At 30.4% G+C, this 25449-nt stretch overlaps 1 protein-coding gene across 4 annotated transcripts in view; it reads left to right on the top strand.

The window, feature by feature from the left end:
* Nucleotides 1-25449, top strand: part of LOC145254737 (uncharacterized) — a 775668-nt gene that overhangs the window by 276072 nt on the left and 474147 nt on the right. The window lies entirely within an intron of this gene.

Here is a 25449-nt window from a genome sequence, read left to right as displayed (position 1 = left end):
ACATATATATATATATATATATATATATATATATATATATATATATATATAAGGTTGCAGAATTTGTTATTTTGAATTAAAATGATGTATTTTCATATAAATTCTCGTCATAAATACCTCCACTTTATATATCATTTTAAAGAGCGTTTATCGATCTATCTGATCGTTTAGATTTTAATCGTTTTTAAACGATTATCTATTCTTTTCAGAATGTTGAAGATGAGATTGAACAATGCAAATCGCAGTTTTCTTACTTCAATTTTATCTAGATCGAAAAGCTGTTGAAACAGCTTGCGATCGCAACAAAGCGCTTTAACCAGGAACATTACGGAACGCACTTCGAAAGTCATGAAGATGATGATTCTAATGGCCATATATCGGAAGTTGACAAAGATCAAATAAGAGCATTTATGGAAGTCAATCCACGCATAACTGTAAGAGAACTTGCTTCTGAATTAGGAATAAGATTTCCAGCCACTTGAGAGAGATTGGAATGACAAAAAAGCTTTATAAATAAGCGCCTCATGAGTTGAGCGATATCCAAAAGAAACGCCGTTATGAAGTGTCATTTCCTTTGATTTAGGCAACAGGGACGACACATTTCTGACCGGGTTGTGACATTAGATGTAAAGTGGGTTCTTTGCCACAACCATCAACGCTTAACTGATAAAGTACTTCTATTTCTTATTCGACACACCATCTGATATTTTTAAATTCTATTCCATTCTTGTTTACTCTAAATCTTTAGGGACTTCGGCAATCTCAAAACTCTCGACTGCTTTAATTAGTCGTCGATATGATGAACGATGATTCGGACAAATGAAGACGAACGGCTGTTTTCTTGGTCGGAATCTTCCTATATAATACTTATTGTTGATTTTTTTATAAATTACAATTGGCATTTTAACTTCATACATGAATTGGCTTCATGTCTTGTCTAGTAAAAATTCTATGTAAAAATTAAGGCAATTGTATAAATATACTGCCATCCAGCTGATAAAGGAAAAATTTGCTGTGTCTTATGTTAGAAACTATCATAGTAGCATTTATCTTTAGCTTGTTCTTTTACGATAAAGTTGTATAATTTCAGTCTCTTACATTAACTGCTTCATTTCGTGTGTGGGGGGTGTGAGTGTGTGTGTGTGTGATGGCAGCTGAATACCTTCGTTTCGAAAGAAAGTGATGAAGTATGTCCGATCATTGAAAATCGGATTGCACCTGGCCTACAGCCCCGGACTGTAAGCACTAAACAACCTGCAAGAAGGCATCAGTCTAAAATTCCCCGTGCTTATATAACATTTTATTGATAGACTAATATTCTGGCAATAATCTAGACAGTTATTAACTTGAATGTCGCAGCATGATTTTCGTCTGATATTATAAAGCGACGTTTATTGAATGGAAACATTGCACCAAAAGACGCCGGCCATCTTGTAATTCGTTTTTCATCGGCTTCTCTTCCAATAGCATCTGTTCGACATGTTGTTTGTTACAGCTGGAGAAATTATTGGATTATAGACAAGATATAGGAATGTTCGTCGAAATATAGACATTCGATCAACTCGCAGAAAATATCAAAGAACAGATACAATCGAAGGATGGCAGGTTTTAAAAGACGATCAATTTAGATGAATGAGATAACACAGATGTAAGCCAATTATGAATTTGCACTTTCTAAATGAAAATGGCAGGACAATAGGATTTTTGGTTAAGTTAATGAAGTTTCGAACAAAGAAAATAAATGGCGTCGATTCAGTGTAACTGGCAATAAAGTAATTAGAGTTTGGGGTTGTTTTCTACCCTGACCTTTCAGAGAGAAACCGTCATTGCATTAAACAATACAAACATAAAATCCTCAATTTATAAATGGCAGTGCCATGACACTATAAAGAAGGTATGGAGCGAAACATGTTTCGGTTTATCTCGGATAAATACTGATTGTATTGAAGTTGTTAATAATTCATGGTGATAATATTATTGGAATTCGTTTCGCTGATGTATTTCTGTTAGGACTTTTACTAGTGTACTCTGGACGAGGTTCATTGAAAGTTGCCAACGCCAATAACAAAAATATTACTGCGTGATTTACTAGTTTCAAGCACGTCATACGAAGTTGCCACCCCGTCGTTAACAACCTAGCCACAATCACCTCCCCGCTGTTGGACCGGATATAACAACATATGGTTGCTACTGGAAAAAAGCTGGAGAGGCGTCTGAAATCATATATATATATATATATATATATATATATATATATATATATATATATATATATATAAATATATACATGGATATAAGATTTACTGGAAAGTTCTTGCAGAATTTGTAATTTTTATTTCAATTTCTTATTTAAAAAAGACTAGTGCGACAAGATGCTGAAACAACGTGCAATATCAACAAAGCAGTCGGGCACAGGATCACTACTAAACGGACAGGACAATAGTTGTTTTAGAAATTTCGTGGCGCCCACTATAGCCTTGAAGATGATGAGCGTAGCGATCTACCATTGAACGTTTCAAACTATCAATTAAGAGATTTAGACGAAGCCAATCCTGTCACAGCTGTTCGAGAACTTCTGAAATAGCCGTTATGTATATTACAATTTCCAACCACTTGATAAAGATTCGCAAAAATAACTTGATAAATAGATGTCTTACGAATTGAAATACAACCAAAAGAAAGCCGTTATAAATTCTCATCTTCTCTGCTTTTACTCAACAAGACCGACGATTTCTCGACCGTGTTGTGACTTGCGATGACAGGTGGGTTTTCCGACAACCAGTGACGATCAGTTCAGTAGTTAGCTGATGACGAAGCTACGCAATACTTACTGAACCTAGAGTTTCACCAAAACGTCATTCTGACTGTTTCCTGGTTTGCGACTTGTCTCGTGCATTATAGTTTTTGAATGCAGGCGAAACCATTACGGGTGAGAAGTACTGTCAACAAATGTATCAAAAACTTCGACAACCATCATCATTAGTCAACAGAAATGGCCCAATTCTCGTCTCCGAGAATGCCCGAGAGCACGTTGCTGCACAGGCCCTGCAGATCTTGAACGAATAAGGCTACAAAACTCTGCACGATGCGCCATACTCTCCAGACCTCTCATGTTTAAACTACCACTTTTTCAATGCATCTCGAAAACGTTGTGCGTGAGAAATGCTCCAAACACCTAAGCGATGTTAAAAGCGTCTTCAGACTGGAACGCAAGCTTTTACATGCTTGAATTCTTTTGTTTCGCGTCGGCAAACATGTCTGTATTCTAATCGTGCTTATTTCAATCAATATTTTTTGGTAGAATCGAGATATGTTCACCTGGATCCAATAGTAAAAAAACGCTCGAATGCTCTTGTCAACCTGGTATATATATATATATATATATATATATATATATATATATATATATATATATATATATATATATATACCAGGTTGATATATATATATATATATATATATATATATATATATTCAGACAAGTATTGTTAAATAGTACGGAATGTTCTAGCTTATTAAACTTTCTTTGTAGTTTTTTTTTTTAATTTTCCAATTGTCTTTCTTGTTTCTCGGTTGAATTTCTATAAGAAAGTTCCATAGTCGTCTTGATCCATTTTTTTCTTTCTTCTTTGCAAGTACTTTCAACTGAGTTTTTCAACAGTCGTCATCAGGCAGTTTTGAGTATTGTTTGTTTAAAATCTAGATGCTGTTATATTCTTCAGTTAAAATTATATTTAAATTTCTTGAACTAGTGAAGCGTAGCGTGTGCAAATATATATATATATAGGATTTATTTTTTTTCTTCTTCCTTTTTTCTTTCTTACATTTTTTTAAATTTTTTATATTAAGTGCTTCCGATATTTTTAATCTTTTTACGTTTGAATCCATATGAAAGATTTTTGTATCTTCCACTAAGATCCTTCTCAACTGGGAATGTGGGCAGCCATGATGTTTTAGGTGTTGGGAAATTGAGCTTGTGTCGACAAGGTGTAGATTCAATTGCCTGGACAATGTATTAGTCGTATGTCCAATGTAATATTAGCGAAGCATTGATAGACTACATCGGTTTCATCGATTGATTTTGTTGTCTGGGAATTGTTTTTTTTTAATCATAAGATTAGCAGTGGTTAATTATTTATAGTAAATGATAAATCGGATCCCATTATTGACTGGGGATATATATCGATGTAATATATTTCTTAGTACCTTTTCATCTGATTTAAAGTTGTGGTGTAGTTGGTTGCTATAGATTGTATATTGATAGGTGGGATTGCTAACTTGGTTATTATTAGGTTGGTCTATGTTTCCAATTGTTATTTTAATTTGTTTATCTTCTAAGAAATTTGGGAATTGGTTATTAATCAGGACCTGTTTGTATATTCTTTAATTCACTATAGAATATTTTTCTATTTGAAGAGACCAATTTTGCTCAATTAATAAGATTTTTTATAATTCGGTTTTGTATCGGTAGAGACATTTACTTTTGAAGTTTAGGGTACAGAAATTATTTGCAGCAGTCTTTTTATATGGAGAAGTGATAAATTCATTTTTGCTGGAGTCTATCAGAACATCTAGAAATGGAATGCTACTATTTGAGTTTAATTCATAAGTGAAGGTTAGTACCGAGTTTGTTTGGAAATGATCCTTTAGTTTCTCTATTTCGTCATTATTGTCAACCAAAATAAAAATATCGTCGACGTACCTAACTGTTAAATATTTTAATCCGCAGGTTGGACATATAAAAGTTATCAAAAGTGGATCCCAATACGGACCCCATTGCTACCCGATCGATTTGGGTGTAAATGTTGCCTTTATGATTATAAAAGGGGACCTCGGTTGTACATATTAGGAATATTTTTTTTAGGATTGTAGAGTTGATTTTTTAGTGAGGTAAGAGGTGGATTATTGTATATATTGTTCATGATAATATCAATAGTTTCGTGAACTGGGGCATTAGTAAAGGGGCTTTCTACCTCTAGTGAGGCGTTGATTTTGTTATTAACTTTTGTTGTTTGGAGAATTTGTATAAATTCTTCGGTAGATTTTACGCCGTATTTGCTTTGTAGGTAAGGGTTATGAGTTCATTTATTGTTTTGGTTAATTTATAAATAGGAGTTGTTACTTGTGAAATAATGGAACGGAGGGGAGAATTGGATTTATGGGTTTTTACATTACCATACAAATATCCGGGTTTATAATCACAAATTATTTTAGGGAGATTTTAATTGTCTATTGTAGCATTGTTCGCTGTTTATTGACTTGAGTTTTTAGCTGATTTTTAGGGTTTCTAATCAGTTTTTAAATTTTGTGCGGTCATCTAAAATGGTGACTAGTTTTTGAAAATAATCAGATTTGTTAAGTATTACATATATGTTAGCTTTGTCGCTTTTCTAACGATAATGTTTGGGTGATTTTTAAGTTGATTACTTGAATTTTTCAGATTATTGGTTATGATTGTATTAGATCTTTTGTTTTTATCGAACATGTTTTTAATGGATTCGGCTTTGAGTGTGTCCTTTCTTCCTGGGTGCGTAGTGATTTTGGACAGTGGAGAAGAAAATTTACATAACAACATAAGATCAATGAGGATGTAAACATAATGGGGAAGAAAGTTTTTTAAGACATGGCATTCGAAGATAAATACTTCTCGCCAGAAAAGTATAAAAGGCCGGCATTGTACAAAAGAGATGGTAAAAGAATGACATCGCATTTATAAAACAGTTAGATGAGAAATAAAACAAAATAAGGAAAAAAAGATATAAAAAAGAAAATAAGAAATGCATGAGAAGAGATTTCGAAACCAAAAAGAATAAGGAACTACAAAAATAAATAGAAGATAAATATATAAGAAAAGAAATTGTCAAAGAAGAGAAAATAAGATATAAAAACGCAAAGAAAAGCAAAAGATTGAAATAACGAAAAACCAGTAAGTAATTAAGTAAAGAAAACGAGAAATTTTATTAGAAAATCAGCTCAATACTTTGTATGGTTAATTCGAATTCGGATTAATAAAAATATACAATGAAACCACTAGAAAGTTAATACCCGGTTCATACGAAAGAAGACTATTCCTAAAGATAGTGTTTCATGTCTGTAAAGGTATGTCCAATGCTGGAGAAGAAATTCACTTCTGGATTCCTCGTTAAAAAGACTCTCACAAAAACATCGTGTATTAGTATATTCGGTTCACATAAACTGTAGGTTTAAAGTTATTGAAAGATACAGTAATAACAATCCTAAGAATGTTGAAATGTTACATTCAGCAAAGACAAACTATAAATTTCAAAGAAATAAAAAAAAACACTCACTATAATCTCAAGGTTTAAGATGAACTTTTTGCTAACCTTGAATTTGAGTTAATACATTTGGATTCTCATTAAAATGATGAATTGAAATCTCAAATACGACAACCTGGATGAAAAATAAATTCGAAAATAAACGAAACAAAACAAAAAGAAAATAGAACATTTTAAAGGCATTAATGAAACTGAAAGATTATTCATTTTTACAATTAAAAAAATATATAAAGAAAGAAACATAAAATAGTGAAAGATGAAATAATGAAAAAAATGATATAAAGTAATAAAGAGAAGGTACTAGAAAGGAGGTTATCAATAGAATAAGAGATAGAAAATAAAAGTAAGAGAAAGCGAAAGTTTGCCTGGGATTAGCTGAGGATTCACAGTAACAAGGAGGGGAAGAAAAACAATATATAAATTATAAAAAGAGAATATAGAAATAGAAATATATATATATATATATATATTTCTATTTCCTATTCTATTTTTATAAGTTATATGTTGTTCATCGGAACAGCAAAGATGTCAGGGTTTTTTACCCCGTTCTTTTATTCCTTCGCGGTACGGGTTCGAACCTGCCTTCTTACTACCACTTTTTTTTTTTGCTCAACATACACATGCAAACACCCGGGCAACGCCGGGCTGAAATGCTAGTATATATATATATATATATATATATATATATATATATATATATATATATATATATATATATATATATATATATTCGAAACTCCGCGGATTAATTTTGTGCTCCCTTTTTTACTCTTTTTCAAAGTATTTTTAACATGTTTTATTAACTACTTGTTCTTATATATATATATATATATATATATATATATATATATATATATACATAATCAAAAATTTGTATTTTAAATTGTATGACGTCAAATGGTTAAATTTCAAATCAGAATGTTTTATTATATGCAAGACAAGGAAACAATTCCAAAAGTATATCTCCTTAACCTATAGGTTTTCGACGTCTCCTCATCTCCCCAGAGGATAAAATATTATATATATATAATTATAATTGTTTATACCTAATATATATATATATATATATATATATATATATTCTCGCACACGATTACCTTTAAAGAAAGTTAGCTTCAAAACCATTTTATCTTCTTGAAGAAGTTCCCTGTAAATGGGGACGAAACTGATACTTTTCTAATGTTAAATTTCAGGTAGTTTTCTTCCTCTCTCGCTATTATATTTCACTATCGTATGCATATATATATATATATATATATATATATATATATATATATATATATATATATATATATATATATATATAGGTGTGTGTGTCTATGTATCACAGTAGAACCCCGGGATACGGGTGTCCTAGGATTCGTTTTTTTCAGGTTACGATTTTTTTCCGGCATCTGGATTCGATTTTTGTCCGCGCCTTGTGGTGTTATTTATAATGTTTATATATATATATATATATATATATATATATATATATATATATATATATATATATATATGTGTGTGTGTGTGTGTGTGTGTGTATTAAATAGTTTGTCCTATTTTGTTACTAATTTTTAATTCCGTATCCCAGGGTTCTACTGCATATATATATATATATATATATATATATATATATATATATATATATATATATATTAAGAGGGGCGGCGTGAAAGATATATATATATATATATATATATATATATATATATATTAAGACGGGCAGCGTGAAAGATATATATATATATATATATATATATATATATATATATATATATATATATATATATATATATATTAGAATTAATATTATTTATATTTACATACCGTATATTTCACTCTCATGACAATGTTAGTATGTATACCGTATATGTACTGTATCTTTCACTTTAATGACAATGTCATGATAAGTTATATATATTAACGAAACAATCAACCAAGACTGCTATACATAATTTTGGTTCACTGCTGATATGATATTATAGATGGTTTCACCTGTTTTATTGAACAATTCGATTTATCTACCATTCCATTTATTTGATTTGGTTTTTACGGTCTATTTCTGTTACTTTTACATTTTATAGTGTTTTTCAATATTGATACCAAGTCTTTAATATACAAAATATTGTTTATGGTGATTAAAGAAATAGAAATTTCGGATTGATTGTGTTTTATTGAGAACTCGTTTTTTTATAAAGGTTTTACATTAAAATAGATAAAACTAAATTCCTTATGAGAAAGTAGGAACTTATTTTTCATGGGGAAAGCTTAAATACATTTTTTATATGCTTTGTTCATAATTTTAGATAAATATAGTTTTATTCACATATGTGTTTTATTGGGGGGTAGAGCAGGATTAATCTAGCATTTTGAAAAGATGTTATTAAGTGAGATTCAAATATGGTTGAACATTTTGACAGCGTGAACGTTTTCATTGATACCGAATTCCAAATTGTCAGTTACTTGAGTTTCATTTAACGTGTAGGTGCGAAAAATCCAGTTACCTATTCTTGTTAACTCAGGTCACGTACGGCGATAATCACGTACGTCTCATCGAGTGATCCGATGATAAATAAAAATATATGACAACATTAAATAAGAATATATTAAAAATGGCTTCGCTTGATGAGTGCTATTTATGCATTAAGGAGGTCTCGGCGGATCAATCGATAATGCACTGTATAAATCGAATGCGTATCCTTGGGATAAGCAAATACTATTGTTCCGGAAATAACTTTTTTGTTGTTATTAACTAGTTCCCTGAATAAGTAAGATTATCTTATGCCGCTCTCTCCCCCCTCTCCCTCTCTCTTTCTCTCTCTCTCTCTCTCTCTCTCTCTATATATATATATATATATATACATACATATATATATATATATATATGTACATATATATATATATGTATGTATGTATGTATGTATGTATGTATATGTACATACTAGCACGCCACTCGGCAGTGCACGGTTGTAAAATAAATATGACATTTTAATTCATTCGGATTTCGTATTTATTATTATAGAGCCAAGTATTGAGATGTTCTTATGCTGTACTCAGTATAACAGTAGTGACTTGAAAAGGTTTCTTAAAAACCTATTGTTTCGGTGCATTTAACTAGAATCAAAACCAAAGCATTTCGCTTTGCAGCGATATCAACTACTAGCTTAGTACATATCAATATCAAAATTCAAAAAAAAAAAAAAAAATTAACGAATTATAAGGTACATATATCCAATTGCGCATTTACAAAATTCCATTTTTGTTTTAATTTTGACACCTTAACAGCTATTTTACTAGATAAAAACAACACCGGATTGTTTTCAACGGATCTGAATCCCAGAAATATCAAGTTTTAAATATGTAGACCAAAAATTTACTGGAAAGTTTTGTAGAAACAGTGCTCTCTCTCTCTTTCTCTCTCTCTCTCTCTCTTTCTCTCTCTCTCTCTCTGAACGCACACACATACACACACGTATACACATACGCACACAAAGGCAAAATTATTTATATAGTAATCTCTCTAACCCCCACTTTCTCACTATCTTTCTCTCTCTCTTTCTCCGCCTCCTCTCTCTGTATATATATATATATATATATATATATATATATATATATATATATACATATATATATATATATATATATATAATTACTTCATTTACTCACAAAAAATTAATATACAAAAGTATAAATTTATGCGTAAACTTTAAGTATTTACTTCAAAAGAGCTCAATACGTAGGTAGAGCTAGTTAGTAAGTTATAAAATATATATTTTATAACTTGCTAATATATATATATATATATATATATATATATATATATATATATATATATATCCGTTCAGTCTCGAAAGACAAAAGATACACCGTGCAGGGGCAGCTACGCATATAATTGTGAGGCAATGGTTGCGTACTCTCCAACCAAACCTCTCCTGAATCAGCAGTGCTTGAGTCCATTGACAAAGAGAAGTCCAGGACGACTGGAAACAATGCCGGGATAAGCGGAGAGCACATACAGCATCTGAAAGTCCCTCATAATTGCCTATTTAGTACTGACAAGGTTAAACGTTGCTTAACTTCAGTTATTTTACTGGAACCGGTGTGTCAACGTGATTATGCCGTATGTATGTATACATATATATATATATATATATATATATATATTTTTATATATATATATATATATATATATATATATATATACTCGGGTTTTTTTTTTTATTCAAAAGTAATGGACTAGTGAATTCAACGAGGTTGTTAGATAGTGCTCAATAAAGAGAGCTGATAATACTTGTTTATTGTTATATAAACATGCTCACATCCCGCTGCTACAAACAGCAACTTGTTTCAATCAAACAACAGATATCATCAGGCAGCGACTTGACTATTCAAATGTTCAATGAATAATCTATAGTGAACATTTAAATAGTCAAGTCGCTGCCTGATGATATCTGTTATTTGATTGAAACAAGTGGCTGTTTGTAGCAGCGGGATGTGAGCATGTTTATATAACAATAAACAAGTATATATATATATGTGTGTGTGTGTGTGTGTATACATATATATACACATATGTGTATATATATACATATGTATATGTGTGCGTGTGTCTGTGCATGTTTCTTTGTATAGAATGATCTGATATGTTTTCTATAGAACATGCCGAGAAACGTTATTTTATTTACTTATTTATCTTGATTTTTTAAATTAACTTTTAACGAAATTGCTACGGAAATTATACCTTCTGTAGAAAGAAAACAATTAAATTAAAGAAAATTAAAGAAAACAATTAAATTTATCATTTAACCACGGTAGAGTGTGAATGTATTGAAAAGTGCCAGTTTTAGTCATTTTTAACTGCTTTAAAGCTTCACCACACACTCATTTCAAACATTTATTACAGTTTATATCTCACAGTTTCGGCTGTGAATAAATAATTTTCAATTTTTGTTCCTTAAAACAAAAGTTATGATGACTTTTCTGGTGTTGAAAATCGTAAAAATATGTAAGGAGGTAGGCGACGCTTTTTATGACTGCTTTCCATAGCAACCACGTCGCTTCAGCAACTACTGTTGCTACTAATTATCTGATGTCACAAAAAAGAAGTAACAAATGAAACAGAAAGAATGAAAGGGTGATAATTGGGGGATTTTATTGAAAGCAGTCGAGTGTCGTACATTGTAATTACATATGTGTTTATGGGTGCCAAAAAATAAAACTGAAATTAAACAAAGAACAAGTGAATTTATTAAAAGCCTGGAAAAATCATGGATTAAAATAGAGAAAAACGAGCATGAAAAGTAATATGGTTAAGCTTAAACATGGAAAAGTAAAGGACTAGTTGTTATAACTTGAAAAGGAAAGGACAAGATTTATTAGTAAAAAATATAATAAATCCATAACTTAAAATATTACAGAATGTAAAATGTTTTTTAAAATTAAATTTATAACATTATACAATCAAGTCTTAATGCTGCAATATTTAAGCTATATATATATATATATATATATATATATATATATATATATTTTTATATATATATATATATATATATATATATATATATATATTTGTCTATGTACACTCCTCGAAAATAAATATTTAACAATATTTAAAAAAAAAACAATATTTAACAAAATATATATCTGGTTAACATGTAACGACCAAAAAGACGCTATAATCCAAAACATATTGTTCTCGTGGCAAATTGATTCAAATCTTATGATAATAAATAAAAAGTGGTAAAAAAAAAGTGAAATGTTACATAATTGCTGAAATTATCCATTAAAACGTTTATCAAATTAAAGGTAATTTTTTTATGAAGGCGAATACAAGCGTTGTTCGCTTAAGTGAGTTTTTTTAAGTGATATTTATCTCCAAGGCGACTAAAAATGAGTTGAATATTTCACAACTAGTTATGCGTCAGAAGATGATGAGCTATATAAGTTCTCGGATGATTAAAATAATCAAGCTGTGTGTCTTTTCAAGCCAGAATAGTATTCCTCTATAATGCTGTCTTTAATCCCACATCCGATCCTTGTATCACATTACACTGGAGAGAAATATCACCAGAAATTAACTAAAGCGAATAAGTCATGTCTACTAAAAGCACGAGGGCGGATCCTGTTCGCAATGACAGCAAAACTAATTGTCTAATTGACATCTTTATGGAGTGACTTGTAAAACATTTTGGTTACACTCTTTTTTTTTAAATATACAAAGCATATTTTCTTTGTAACAATAAGTTATTTCTTTACTCACCCCTAACAAAGCATATCACGATTTGGATGTAAAAGTCTAATATTTTGGACCATGCCTAGTAAAGATTAACAAGATGTTGGTTTACGTTACATTTAAACTTCTGCATAACAGTACAGTTAGGGAAGCTGGTGTTGTATTATTGTATCATAAAGGGGCGGGCGTTGTGTGATCGTTTAATGTTCTGTCTATTTGTAATATATTCATATCTAATTGTCCATACGCTTGTGTGTGTGTGTGCGTGTGTGTGTGTGTGATACATGTATTTTGGACATACCTTCTTCATGCGTCGTTGATCTTGTCCACCTGGAATTCATCTTGTTCTTGGAGGGGAGACTGGAAACCTGTTTTGGACGAACATTCATTCACTCGATATCCAAGATATATATTCTCCACATCTGAGTTCTCATCCATCTATATTGTCTTACATTTCTTGCGCATAAATTGGTTATCTTCATCTCTTAACCTTCACTGCACTTCTTGTGCACCCAATGTTTGCAAACATCACAAAAAATTGAGTTGCATCCAATTCTCTTTCCACAAATTGAGTAAGGGAACTTTTCTCTTTCTGACCTTTATTGAATTGGAAGCCATGTTTAATTTCAGAAGAGTTTCCGATGCGTAGCTATTCTATACAAGTCTTAGAGATGAAGAATTTTCAGTGGATCGCTGTTCTGTACAAGTTCTGGACTTATAATTTTGCAATTCCTGTTGCTGTCTATTTGTGATATATTCATATCTAATTGTCCATATGCAGTTGTGTGTGTGGGGGGGGGTACATGTATTTTGGGCATACCTTAACTTCATGCGTCGTTGATCTTGTCAACCTGTTGTTCTTAGAAGGGGGACTGGAAACCTGTTCTGGACGAATATTCATTCACTCCAAGACGATGATTGGTTTTTATTCACCTTCCAGGTGTCGATCGCAGAAGAATGGAAAGTGAATGTCTTTGCTTGAAAAGGTCTTATTTGCACATACGTCAGCGCCCCCCCAGTGAAGGGGAGGGGACGATCTGTTAAGCCGTCTGTTCTTGTCTACGTCCAATCCCCAACTCACTGACTCCAGCTAACCTGACCACGTGACTCGCATGCAGATCCGATCAGCTGATCCTCACTTCCGGTAAAACGTGTCTACAATATGATTTAACCTATTTCTTTCTTATTTTCGATCTAGTTCCTAACACGGGTAGCAGGAAATTAATTTAAATGTCTACTTGTCCGGCGGTAGAAACTATTAGAGTAGACAGCTTTCAGGAATTTAGGGACTTCACCAGTGATGTGCTGTGATTATCTTGTTAAGCGGACTTGTTCGTGATATATACGGTGAGCGGGCACAAGTACAATGAATCAATAATAACACATCCCATTAAAATAATTGTAATATATTAAATACTTGTAATATATTAAAATACTTGTAATATATTAAAATAATTGTAATATATTAAAATACTTGTAATATATAAAAATAATTGTAATATATTAAAATAATTGTAATATATTAAAATAATTGTAATATATTAAATTACTTGTAATATATTGAACTTCTTGTAATATATATAAATACTTGTAATATATTAAAATAATTGTAATGTATTAAAATAATTGTAATATATTAAAATACTTGTAATATATAAAAGTACTTTTATATAATAAAATAACTATAATATATAAAAATACTTGTAATATATTAAAATACTTGTAGTATATTAAAATAATTGTAAGATATTAACATAATTGTAATATATAAAAATACTTGTAATATATTGAAATAATTGTAATATATAAAAATACTCGTAATATGTTAAAATACTTGCAATATATTAAATACTTGTAATATTTTAAAATACTTGTAATATATAAAATACTCGTAATATATTAAATACTCGTAATATATTAAAATACTTGTAATATATCAAATACACGTAATATATTAAAATACTTGTAATATATTAAAATACTTGTATATATTAAAATAATTGTAATATATAAAAATAATTGTAATATATTAAAATAATTGTAATATATTAACATAATTGTAATATATTAAAATAATTGTAATATATTAAAATACTTGTAATATATTAAAATAATTGTAATATATAAAAATAATTGTAATATATAAAAATAATTGTAATATATTAAAATACTTGTAATATATTAAAATACTTGTATATATTAAAATAATTGTAATATATAAAAATGATTGTAATATATTAAAATAATTGTAATATATTAAAATACTTGTAATATATTAAAATACTTGTATATATTAAAATAATTGTAATATATAAAAATAATTGTAATATATTAAAATAATTGTATTATATTAAAATACTTGTAATATATTAAAATACTTGTATATATTAAAATAATTGTAATATATTAAAATAATTGTAATATATTAAAATAATTGTAATATATTAAAATACTTGTAATATATTAAAATACTTGTAATATATTAAGATAATTGTAATATATTAAAATACTTGTAATATATTAAAATAATAGTAATATATTAAAATACTTGTAATATATTAAAATAGTTGTAATATATTAAAATAATTGTAATATATAAAAAATACTTGTAATATATAAAAATACTTGTAATATATAAAAATACTTGTAATATATAAAAATAATTGTAAGATACTAAAATACTTGTAATATATTAAAATACTTGTAATATATTAAAATACTTGTAATATATTAAATACACATAATATATTAAAATAATTGTAATATATTAAAATACTCGTAATATATTAAAATACTTGTAATATAGTAAATACTTGTAATATATTAAAATACTTGTAATATATTAAAACACTTGTAATATATTAAATACACGTAATATATTAAAATACTTGTAATATATTAAAATACACGTAATATATTAAAACACACGTAATATATTAAATACACGTAATATATTAAAATACTTGTAATATATTAAAATACTTGTATATATTAAAATAATTGTAATATATTAAAATACTAGTAATATATTGAAATGCTTGTAATATATTAAAACACTTGTAATATATTAAACTACTTGTATATATTAAAATAATTGTAATATATTAAAATACTTGTAATATATTAAACTACTTGTATATATTAAAATACTTGTAATATATTAAAATGTTTGTAATATATTAAAATACTTGTAATATATAAAAATACATGTAATATATTAAAATACTTGTAATATATTAAAATACTTGTAATATATTAAATACACATGTGGCACCATTTCCTTGTGCCACTGTTTCTAACACACTCTGCAGCATGGACGGGTGGTAAATTGGCCATGAGCGTAGAGATACAAAGAAATTCCTTCCCATAATTCCCTTGCTATCTTTCTGTCTCTTTCCTGCACGACCACCATGATGTAAAGACGAATATTCTGTCTCTCCGTACATGGGAGGGGGAGACCCCCTCCCTCAACACTAGTTAGGGTAGGTTAGTTAGCTTCGAAAAGCCTATTATCCAGTTTTAATTGTAAACATTAATTGTAATATGCATTGTAATATATATTTTGTAAAATAAAATAGTTAGTTATACCTTATGTATATTACAATTGTGTCGCGTGTCATTTTTCTTGTGTCTGCCATGAATGCCTTCATAAATGTCTGAAGTCGAAAGGCGGCCCTGAGGACAAAGAGATGAAGATTCCCACCAGAATGCCACCAGGGTGAAGAGATCATCTTGAGAAAAGAAAGGAGCCACACCCAGATCCAACATCTCAGGTATGATTTTCTTCTTGCTACACACACCCTAATTACTGGCCTATCTTCATATCTTCATGAGACCGCTTTAAGACATTTACTATAACACGTCTGTCGGTCACACCTCAGTGACCGGCTGATAGTGGTATAAATGATGCACTATGACCAGGACATATTGTTTCCAAGCATGGAAATAATTTCGACTCTTAAACCCACGGCACAACCAAAAATAATGACCACTAGACGAATCGAATAAAAAAAAATGGTCCACGGTCTTTAAAAACGGAAAAAAACTATTATTTCTGGCAAATTTTTTAAAAAATGGCAGACCAGTACACACGCGCACAAAAAAAAACGCACTCAAAAAGAAAATTCAGAACCTGAACAAAAAATTGTCTTGCACCTACAAAAAAAAACAGTTTACAAAAGATCGATTTAAAAAAAGAGTATTGAAAGTAACCCTTCGAAAAAAAAAGTAAGAAATGTGTCCTACAAAAAAAAACAGAGACAAAAAGAAATTGTCTCTAGAATATGCAATATCTCCTTCTCTCTCACGCTTTCTCTCTTTCTGTCTCTCTCAAGATGTATATCTATATGTGTGTATATCTATGCATCTTGTTATTACATGAAAGAAAAAGAAAAAATCCTTCAAACACAAAGCTCGAAAAATGAATTTAAAAAAGAAAAAAAAGGAAAGAAAATAAAGGATACCTAACATTTTTTATCTGATCTTTATTTCAGGTTTATAAAAATATAGGACTTTTAAAAAAATTCGTTTGACTTTGCAAGTGTTAGATTCAGATTTCAAAAAATAGAACTTTTACATTACATTTTATTCCATGAACGGTTGATGTGTTTATTTTTCAGGTTAGGTAACAATTAACGCTGAAACATAAGGGGGCATTTTTTTTTGAATTGATAATGTTTCTTTTATTGATGTTTTGTCTGTTTAAAAAGAAAAGAAGAAAAAAAAATGGGGGTTATATAATGTGAAAGTTTTGTGTGAGAATGTATTTTACAAAATTGTTCAAAATAGGATTGTTTTTCTATTTTCTTATTTTTTTTTAAACTCGTAGAAATGTTTAATGTCTACCTGTCACTCATTTTTTTTAAAACAATGGCCGCACATGGGAAAGATAAGCGAAGATGACCTCGTCATGGTGTTTGCGAGGGTGTTAAGGAATGGGTGGGAGAACAGCGCTAGCTGCCTCTCTCTCTCTCTTCTTCTTCTTCTCTCTCTCTCTCTCTCTCATTCCCTTACCTGTTAGGGTCTGTAAGGACGACAGAGTGACTTTTAAAATTGTCGAAGATTTTTTTGTTATTACGTAATGATATCATGAGGGTGGTGGGGTGTGTAATGGCAGCGCTCTGTCTCTATCCCCTTCTTTTCCCCCTCATTCTCTTTCTCTACTCTTGCGTTTTAATGATTGTATAGCTAAACCCCCCATGGCTGATTGCAGGAGGGCATATAATAACGAATTAACTTGGAGTTTTTTTTATTTTTCTAGCAAGTTTAAAGAACAAAATTATTTATGCTTGTTTAAATTACATTAAATGATGTCTTCAATTGTTTTCTTTTATTAAAAATAAAAAGAGAGAAAATTATTCAAACAGAACTTGAAGTACTTTTTTGAAATCTTCGAGTGTTTGGAAAAGCCAACTGTTACATGATTACGTTAATTTTTTAAGAGTTCTCTGAAATGTTCATAGTTTTTTTTAAAGAAAAATTACGCTATTACATTTCGAATATTCTCTGAATTTTTAATAATTTCTAAGGAAATATTATTTGACTAACGAAAGAAATTTTCCTGAATTCTAGATGATTTTAAGGAAGAATTATTCGAGCAAATTCTTTAATTGAAGGTTTATTTGAAATTGGACAGTATGTTAGGGGTCCCTGAAATATTGACTGAGGAGTATATACGTAAAATTGAATAAATTCTTAAGAAAAAAAAAAGATTTCCACAGTCTAGAAAGATATCTCTTTAATTGAAACTTTAATTTTTTCGAGCTGTTAACTATACAGAACTGGTCGTTAACTAATGTAACTCCCAGGTGTGGCGGGAGTTTATTAATTCGAAATAATCCTTGTGAGTGAGTTTAGGAAAAGAGTTGCTTTTAAATAATAAAATAATTACTTTGAAAAAAAAAGTTAATTAACGTGAAAAGTTTCTGAATTCGAAATGACCTTGATAATGGTCTAAAAGAAGAAATGATTTTTAAGAATCAATTAAATAAAAATAATAATTACGAAATAAAAAAGTTTTGGGATGTCTCTGAATCTCATTGTGAAGGGTAAATTGATTCAAAATGAATTTTCTATGATCTTTTAGGAAGATTAATATTAATGATGAACCAAATGTTTGGAATAATTTTTGAATTGTATTACGAAAAATGGGTCTCTTCGAAGTTTATGACCTTTTGAGAAGATTGTTTTTAAAATAATAAATGAATTACATTGGAAAGAAGTTAACTAACATAAATTCGGAATTTTTAATGGCCCCAAGGAAAAAAAATGTATTTTAACGATGAACCAAAATACTTGAAATAACTTTTAAATTTTGGAATGAAATTTTAATGATCTTTTGTAAATCAAGTTTTGAAAAAATACACATACTTTTTAAATGTACCCTGAAATTTGGGGAAAAAGTTAATTATGAATGTAATAACTTGTAATGCGTTTGCATTGTGTAAACAAATTCTAATTGTGACTGAGGTGCTCTGAAATGATTTTTTAAAGATGTTTCTTTTTTTAAGAAAAAAAATTGTTAACACCCTATTTCATTGATTTAATGTATACCAGGTTTCTGAATTGTTTATTTTTGGAAATGTTTTCCACCTAATTTAGTATTCTAACTCATGAAGGCTGAGCGCCCTTCTTGATTAATTCTTTATATAATTAATAAATATTCCGTAGTGGATAGTTTTTATTAGTCGCTCGGCGGCAGACTCCTTGCTCTAACAGAATTAAATTGGATTAGAACCTCTGAAGACCGAGGTTTTACTAAATCCATATAGGTTGGCGTGATGAGGTCACGTAAACCCGACTTATTTAAAATACATTATACTGGTTGCTGAAGAAAGCGTAAGTCCAGTAACTGAAGTAATAACTTGGAATACATATAGGTCGGCGTGATGAGGTCACGTAACTCCGACTTGGTTAAAATACATTATACTGGTTGCTGAAGGGAGCGTAAATACAGTTACGAAAATAATGTTATGCAGACTAAATTAAAAAACGTATAGGTCGGCGTGATAAACTCACGTAGAATCCGGCTTAATGAAATACGTATAGGTCGGCGTGATAAACTCACGTAGAATCCGGCTTAGTCAAATACGTATAGGTCGGCGTGATAAACTCACGTAGAATCCGGCTTAGTCAAATACGTATAGGTCGGCGTGATAAACTCACGTAGAATCCGGCATAGTCAAATACGTATAAGTCGGCGTGATAAACTCACGTAGAATCCGGCATAGTCAAATACGTATAGGTCGGCGTGATGAACTCACGTAAAATCCGGCTTAGTCAAATACGTATAGGTCGGCGTGATAAACTCACGTAGAATCCGGCTTAATGAAATACGTATAGGTCGGCGTGATAAACTCACGTAGAATCCGGCTTAGTCAAATACGTATAGGTCGGCGTGATAAACTCACGTAGAATCCGGCTTAGTCAAATACGTATAGGTCGGCGTGATAAACTCACGTAGAATCCGGCTTAGTGAAATACGTATAGGTCGGCGTGATAAACTCACGTAGAATCCGGCATAGTCAAATACGTATAGGTCGGCGTGATAAACTCACGTAGAATCCGGCATAGTCAAATACGTATAGGTCGGCGTGATGAACTCACGTAAAATCCGGCTTTGTTAAAAAAATATTATACTGGTTGCTTAAGAAAGTGTAAATCCAGTTAATGAAATCATGATGCCATTGCCTCGATGGAGGGCGAGGATGATTACCCTCTCTGGTATTTGAAGCAGTATACCAGTCTACCAGGAGCCTGGTGGAAAAAGATAACTTGCTTCACTGAGTTCCTGATGGAACGTAGAGTATGGGGACATTGATTGCTGACGGCCGGTTGACGCACAATTCACGGAAAATTAGGGACTTCTGAAATTTATGAATACTCATAAATTTCGGATTGCATAGGGAGGGATGTGGCACTATTTCTTTGTGCCACTGTTTCTAACACACTCTGCAGCATGGACGGGTGTTAATTTGGCCATGAGCGTAGAGATACAAAGAAATCCCTGCCCATAATTCCCTTGCTATCTTTCTGTCTCTTTCCTGCACGACCACCATGATGTGAGAACGCATAGTCTGTCTCTCCGTACATGGAAGAGGGAGACCCCCTTCCTCAACACTAGTTAGGGTAGGTTAGTTAGCTTCGAAAAGCCTATTATCCAGTTTTAATTGTAAAAATTAATTGTAATATGCATTGTAATATATATTTTGTAAAATAAAATAGTTAGTTACACCTTTTGTATATTACAATTGTGTCGCGTGTCGTTTTTTTTTTTGTGTCTGCCATGAATGCCTTCATAAATGTCTAAAGTCGAAAGGCGGCCCTGAGGACAAAGAGATGAAGATTCCCACCAGAATGCCACCAGGGTGAAGAGATCATCTTGAGAAAAGAAAGGAGCCACACCCAGATCCAACATCTCAGGTATGATTTTCTTCTTAATACACAGACCCTAATGACTTGCCCATCTTCATATCTTCATGAGACCGCTTTAAGACATTTACTATAACACGTCTGTCGGTCACACCTCAGTGACCGGCTGATAGTGGTATAAATTTATGAATACTCATAAATTTTGGATTGCATAGGGAGGGATGTGGCACTATTTCCTTGTGCCACTGTTTCTAACACACTCTGCAGCATGGACGGGTGGTAAATTGTCCATGAGCGTAGAGATACAAAGAAATCCCTTCCCATTATTCCCTTGCTATCTTTCTGTCTCTTTCCTGCACGACCACCTTGATGTGAGGACGCAGATTCTGTCTCTCCGTAAATGATGGGGGGCACCCCCTCCCTCAACACTAGTTAGGGTAGGTTAGTTAGCTTTGAAAAGCCTACTGTCCACTTTTAAATTGTTTTTTTTTTGTAATATATATTGTATCTTTAATGTAAAATAAAATAGTTAGTTATACCTTATGTATATTACAATTGTGTCGTGGTATACACATAATATATTAAAATACTAAATGGTTCAAAGGTTGAAGCTTACTTGGCAAAGTTGGACATATTCTGTTTTGGACCTTATCGGGGAGGGATCTATTCATATTTTCGTTATTTATGCGGAATAACGGCCGCATTATCGTCAACATATTTTGAACACGTGATGTAAACTTCGGGAAGATGCCAAAACGCATAGTGAATGAAATCACGGCCGCTGACATGCGGCAAATGATATCTTTTTTTTTATTATTTGTTATACGCCATCTTGCTTTTGTTAAATTCTTAAGTGAAAGTACAAAATACTTTAAAAGATACCCTGGCATTGTGTTAAGAACGGCTTTCTAAATAATAACGTTATTATTTCAGCACAGTCCGTAAACTGTTCAAGTACATTTTTCATCTACGACGCCCATAATTGTTAAGGAAGGAGTAAATTTTATGTTTTATTGTTTTTTTTAATTAAAATTATCTTTACTTTCCATCATCTTTCATTCTTTTCTAGTGTCTTAGACATTTTTGATCGGGATTTAAAAAATAAATGTTTAATATATTCGCCAGTTTACGGCGGTTTGCGTAAACCAGTGAATGTACCAAAATGACCCGATCCTTACTTTTTTTATCTAAGTACTAGTGTTGGGATTATTAATCAGAATCGGGATCAAGAATCGGAAAAGGCGCTACATTTGAGGTGGATCGGAATCGAAATTTTTTGCATATTTTCCCATGACCAAAATGATTCGTTTAATTATATATTTATTTGACTTTTTTAAACAAAATCTTCCATTGCTGGTCGTAATAATGAAGTAATAAATATTTATTGATTGTTGCTCGACAATTTCTTTTATTTTCCGTTTGAGAAAATATCTGCATATTTAACATTTTGCGTGAATCATAAAACATAACAACTTCATAGCTAAAATATTAAAATATTAAGATATTTATAAAGAATCCAGTCGGAATCAGAAATTGTATCAAAATCTTCAATTTTATACAGAATCGGTAATAAGATCGAATATTGGAATCATCCATTCACCACTAAGTACCATATTTTTATAAGCTTTCTTCTTTAAAAAACAAGCTGAGTATTTGAAAAAAATACTACATGTAAATAGTGTCGGAGTCTTAAAAGTACCCAACTGAAATGCGTTCTACATAAAGAAGTCTTTATACTGAAAGATTCGTGTGAATGTTTACCAGTGTCCGTTTTTAGGGATTGGGGAATCGGAAATTAAGCTGTTCACCATTTTTTTCTTTAAATGTCTAGTGAAAACAAGCATAAAAAAATAGAAAAAAAAGTCTGGTGTAAGTGGTTCATGAATGTTTACGCTAAGGTAAACTTATATCAGAACAAGTAGGTCCAGCGCGGTATGGCAGTTCAAACTGGTGCGATAACAGAATCGCGACGCTGATGAAACGGTGCTAATTTAATGTCATTGTATGTGTTTGTAGATGCGTTTACTTTTATTTAGAATGTTAGATATAAAGAACTGAATTCAATATATACTAGCCCTCTCGTTTCCCGTTGGGTCAGTATTTACTAATAAATAAATATATATATATATATATATATATATATATATATATATATATATATATATATATATATATACCTGTTGTTATGTCTGTTTGTTTATTTGCGCTCATGCAGAGTTTATGGATTTCATCGTGCAGACTCCATGACATTGCTCAATCTCTTCTATACAGAGGCAAGCAAGCAAATAAACAAACAACAGTAACGACATGCATTGTACACGGTAATTACTCCAATCTCTGTAATAAATGACCAAATAAGATAGTGATGATTAGTATAATACCGAAATCAGAAATTATATGGTTTCGTAATCCCTCTCTTTCTGTCTCTCCCTCACACACACATTGTCTCTCTCTCTCTCTCTCTCTCTCTCTCTCTCTCTCTCTCTCTCTCTCTCTATTTATATATATATATATATATATATATATATATATATATATATATATATATATATATATATTAGTAAGGGAACGATTCCAATATTTTCTCGATTGCGATACAATTACCGATTCTGTACTAAATTCCCGATTCCGATACAATTACCGATTCCGATTCAAATTCTTTACAAATCTCTAAATATTTAACAATGGACGTGTTATTTCCCCCCAGATACCGCATGTTGAATATGCAGATATTTTCCTGGACGTAAAAATACACTTGTGGTGGAAGATCTATAGAGTTTTGTTTAAATGGTAATTTTTTAAAAATCAATGAATATTTTTACTACGTTATCCTTATTACCAGAAATAGAAGATGTTGTTTTTTTAATCAAAAAATACAATTAAAAGAATCGTTTTGGCATCGGACGATAGGCTCAACTTTTTTCGATTCCGATACCCTCAAATGTTCCGATTTTTCTAAATCCCGATTCCGATAATCGTCCCAACAATAGTGTATATATATATATATATATATATATATATATATATATATATATATATATATATATATATATATAGGTACGTGCAATTTTGGGCGAAAGCTGATAGGTCAAATCAAATGTTTAGGAAAGACGATTTTCGTATTTTTATGCGATTCCTATTACTTTTGATTGTTGTATAAAGATGCAAGCCTAAAGATAATGTCTAAGGGAAATAATGTATGTTTACAAGTGAAAAATGCTTTTACGGCGGCTTCGAAAATTTAGATGAATTTGAGAGTTAAACGAATAACCATAAAAATCTCGATCAAAGATAACTAGTTAAGTTTTAAGATACTAAATTAAAAATATCTCAACTTCAATAAAAAAAATGATGAATTATCTCTAAAAACGCGAGTTTACTAAAAGAAACTGTGCGATGAAAATAAACGATAATGCGACGCCCAGAATATTTTTGGAAGTCCAAGTCGGCATGAAATTAATTTTATTTTTAAATTCAAGGGCGAATTCAAACAAATCTAGTTTTGTAAATTTAGAAATTATTTAAAAAACATTTAATTATATAAGTGCTTGTATTTTGTTGTGGAAGGAAATGAAATAAACATATATATACATAAATTATCATATATGTATATATATATATATATGTATATATATATGTATGTATATATATATATATATATATATATATAAACTACATAAAAAATCATTTAAACTAGGTTTAACATAGGTCAAAATGCTCCCTCCTAAAATAGCACACACAAAGGAATGGGAGAACCGGAGGCCTTTGTCCTGTAAGTGCCTGCTAATTGGCTGATTAGGAAGGGTGAGGTAGAAACTAGAAAGCTGATAGGATAACAAAAAAACTCAATATAAGGTGCGTATATAAGAATGCGAGACAGCCAAAAAATCCGCGCATAAGCCTGATAAATCCTATCGTGGATGAAACGTGGAATATTCTGTGTAGCTTAATCGCCATATATATTTTATAACTTACTACCTAGCTCTATCTACGCATTGAACACCGTGGAAGTAAAGACTTAAAGTTTACGCATAAATCTATACTTTCGTATATTAATTTATGTGATTAAATGAAGTAGTAATATATATATATATATATATATATATATATATATATATATATATATATATATATATATTAGCATATCAGACCGGCATTTCCCGTGCATGTTCAGCGAAAAAAAATGTGGTAGTAGGAAGGCAGGCTCAAACTCTTACTGCAAAGGAGGAAAAGAACGGGAAAAAGCGTGTCATCAAATGTTTAGACCAGAAATTGTCTGACTAATTTGGTAGCGACCGCAGAGGTTAATTTTTTTAAAAATTTGACGCCTATTATGACCACTTAACATTTATTGTTTTAGGTTAAATCAAGTTATTATGTTAGATCCATGTCCAAAAAACCTATATCTAAAATTTCAAGTGTCTAGAGAAAAAATTGCCATATATATATATATATATATATATATATATATATATATATATATATATATATATATATATATATATATATTATTCAGTTAAATGCAAATTCGGGTGTGGTTTACAGAAGCCAGCGCATTAAGATAAA

Source organism: Euprymna scolopes, chromosome 30, assembly GCF_053919585.1.
Source record: "Euprymna scolopes isolate OS-2025 chromosome 30, ASM5391958v1, whole genome shotgun sequence".
NCBI lineage: Eukaryota > Metazoa > Mollusca > Cephalopoda > Sepiida > Sepiolidae > Euprymna > Euprymna scolopes.
This window is presented reverse-complemented; position numbering and strand designations above follow the sequence as displayed.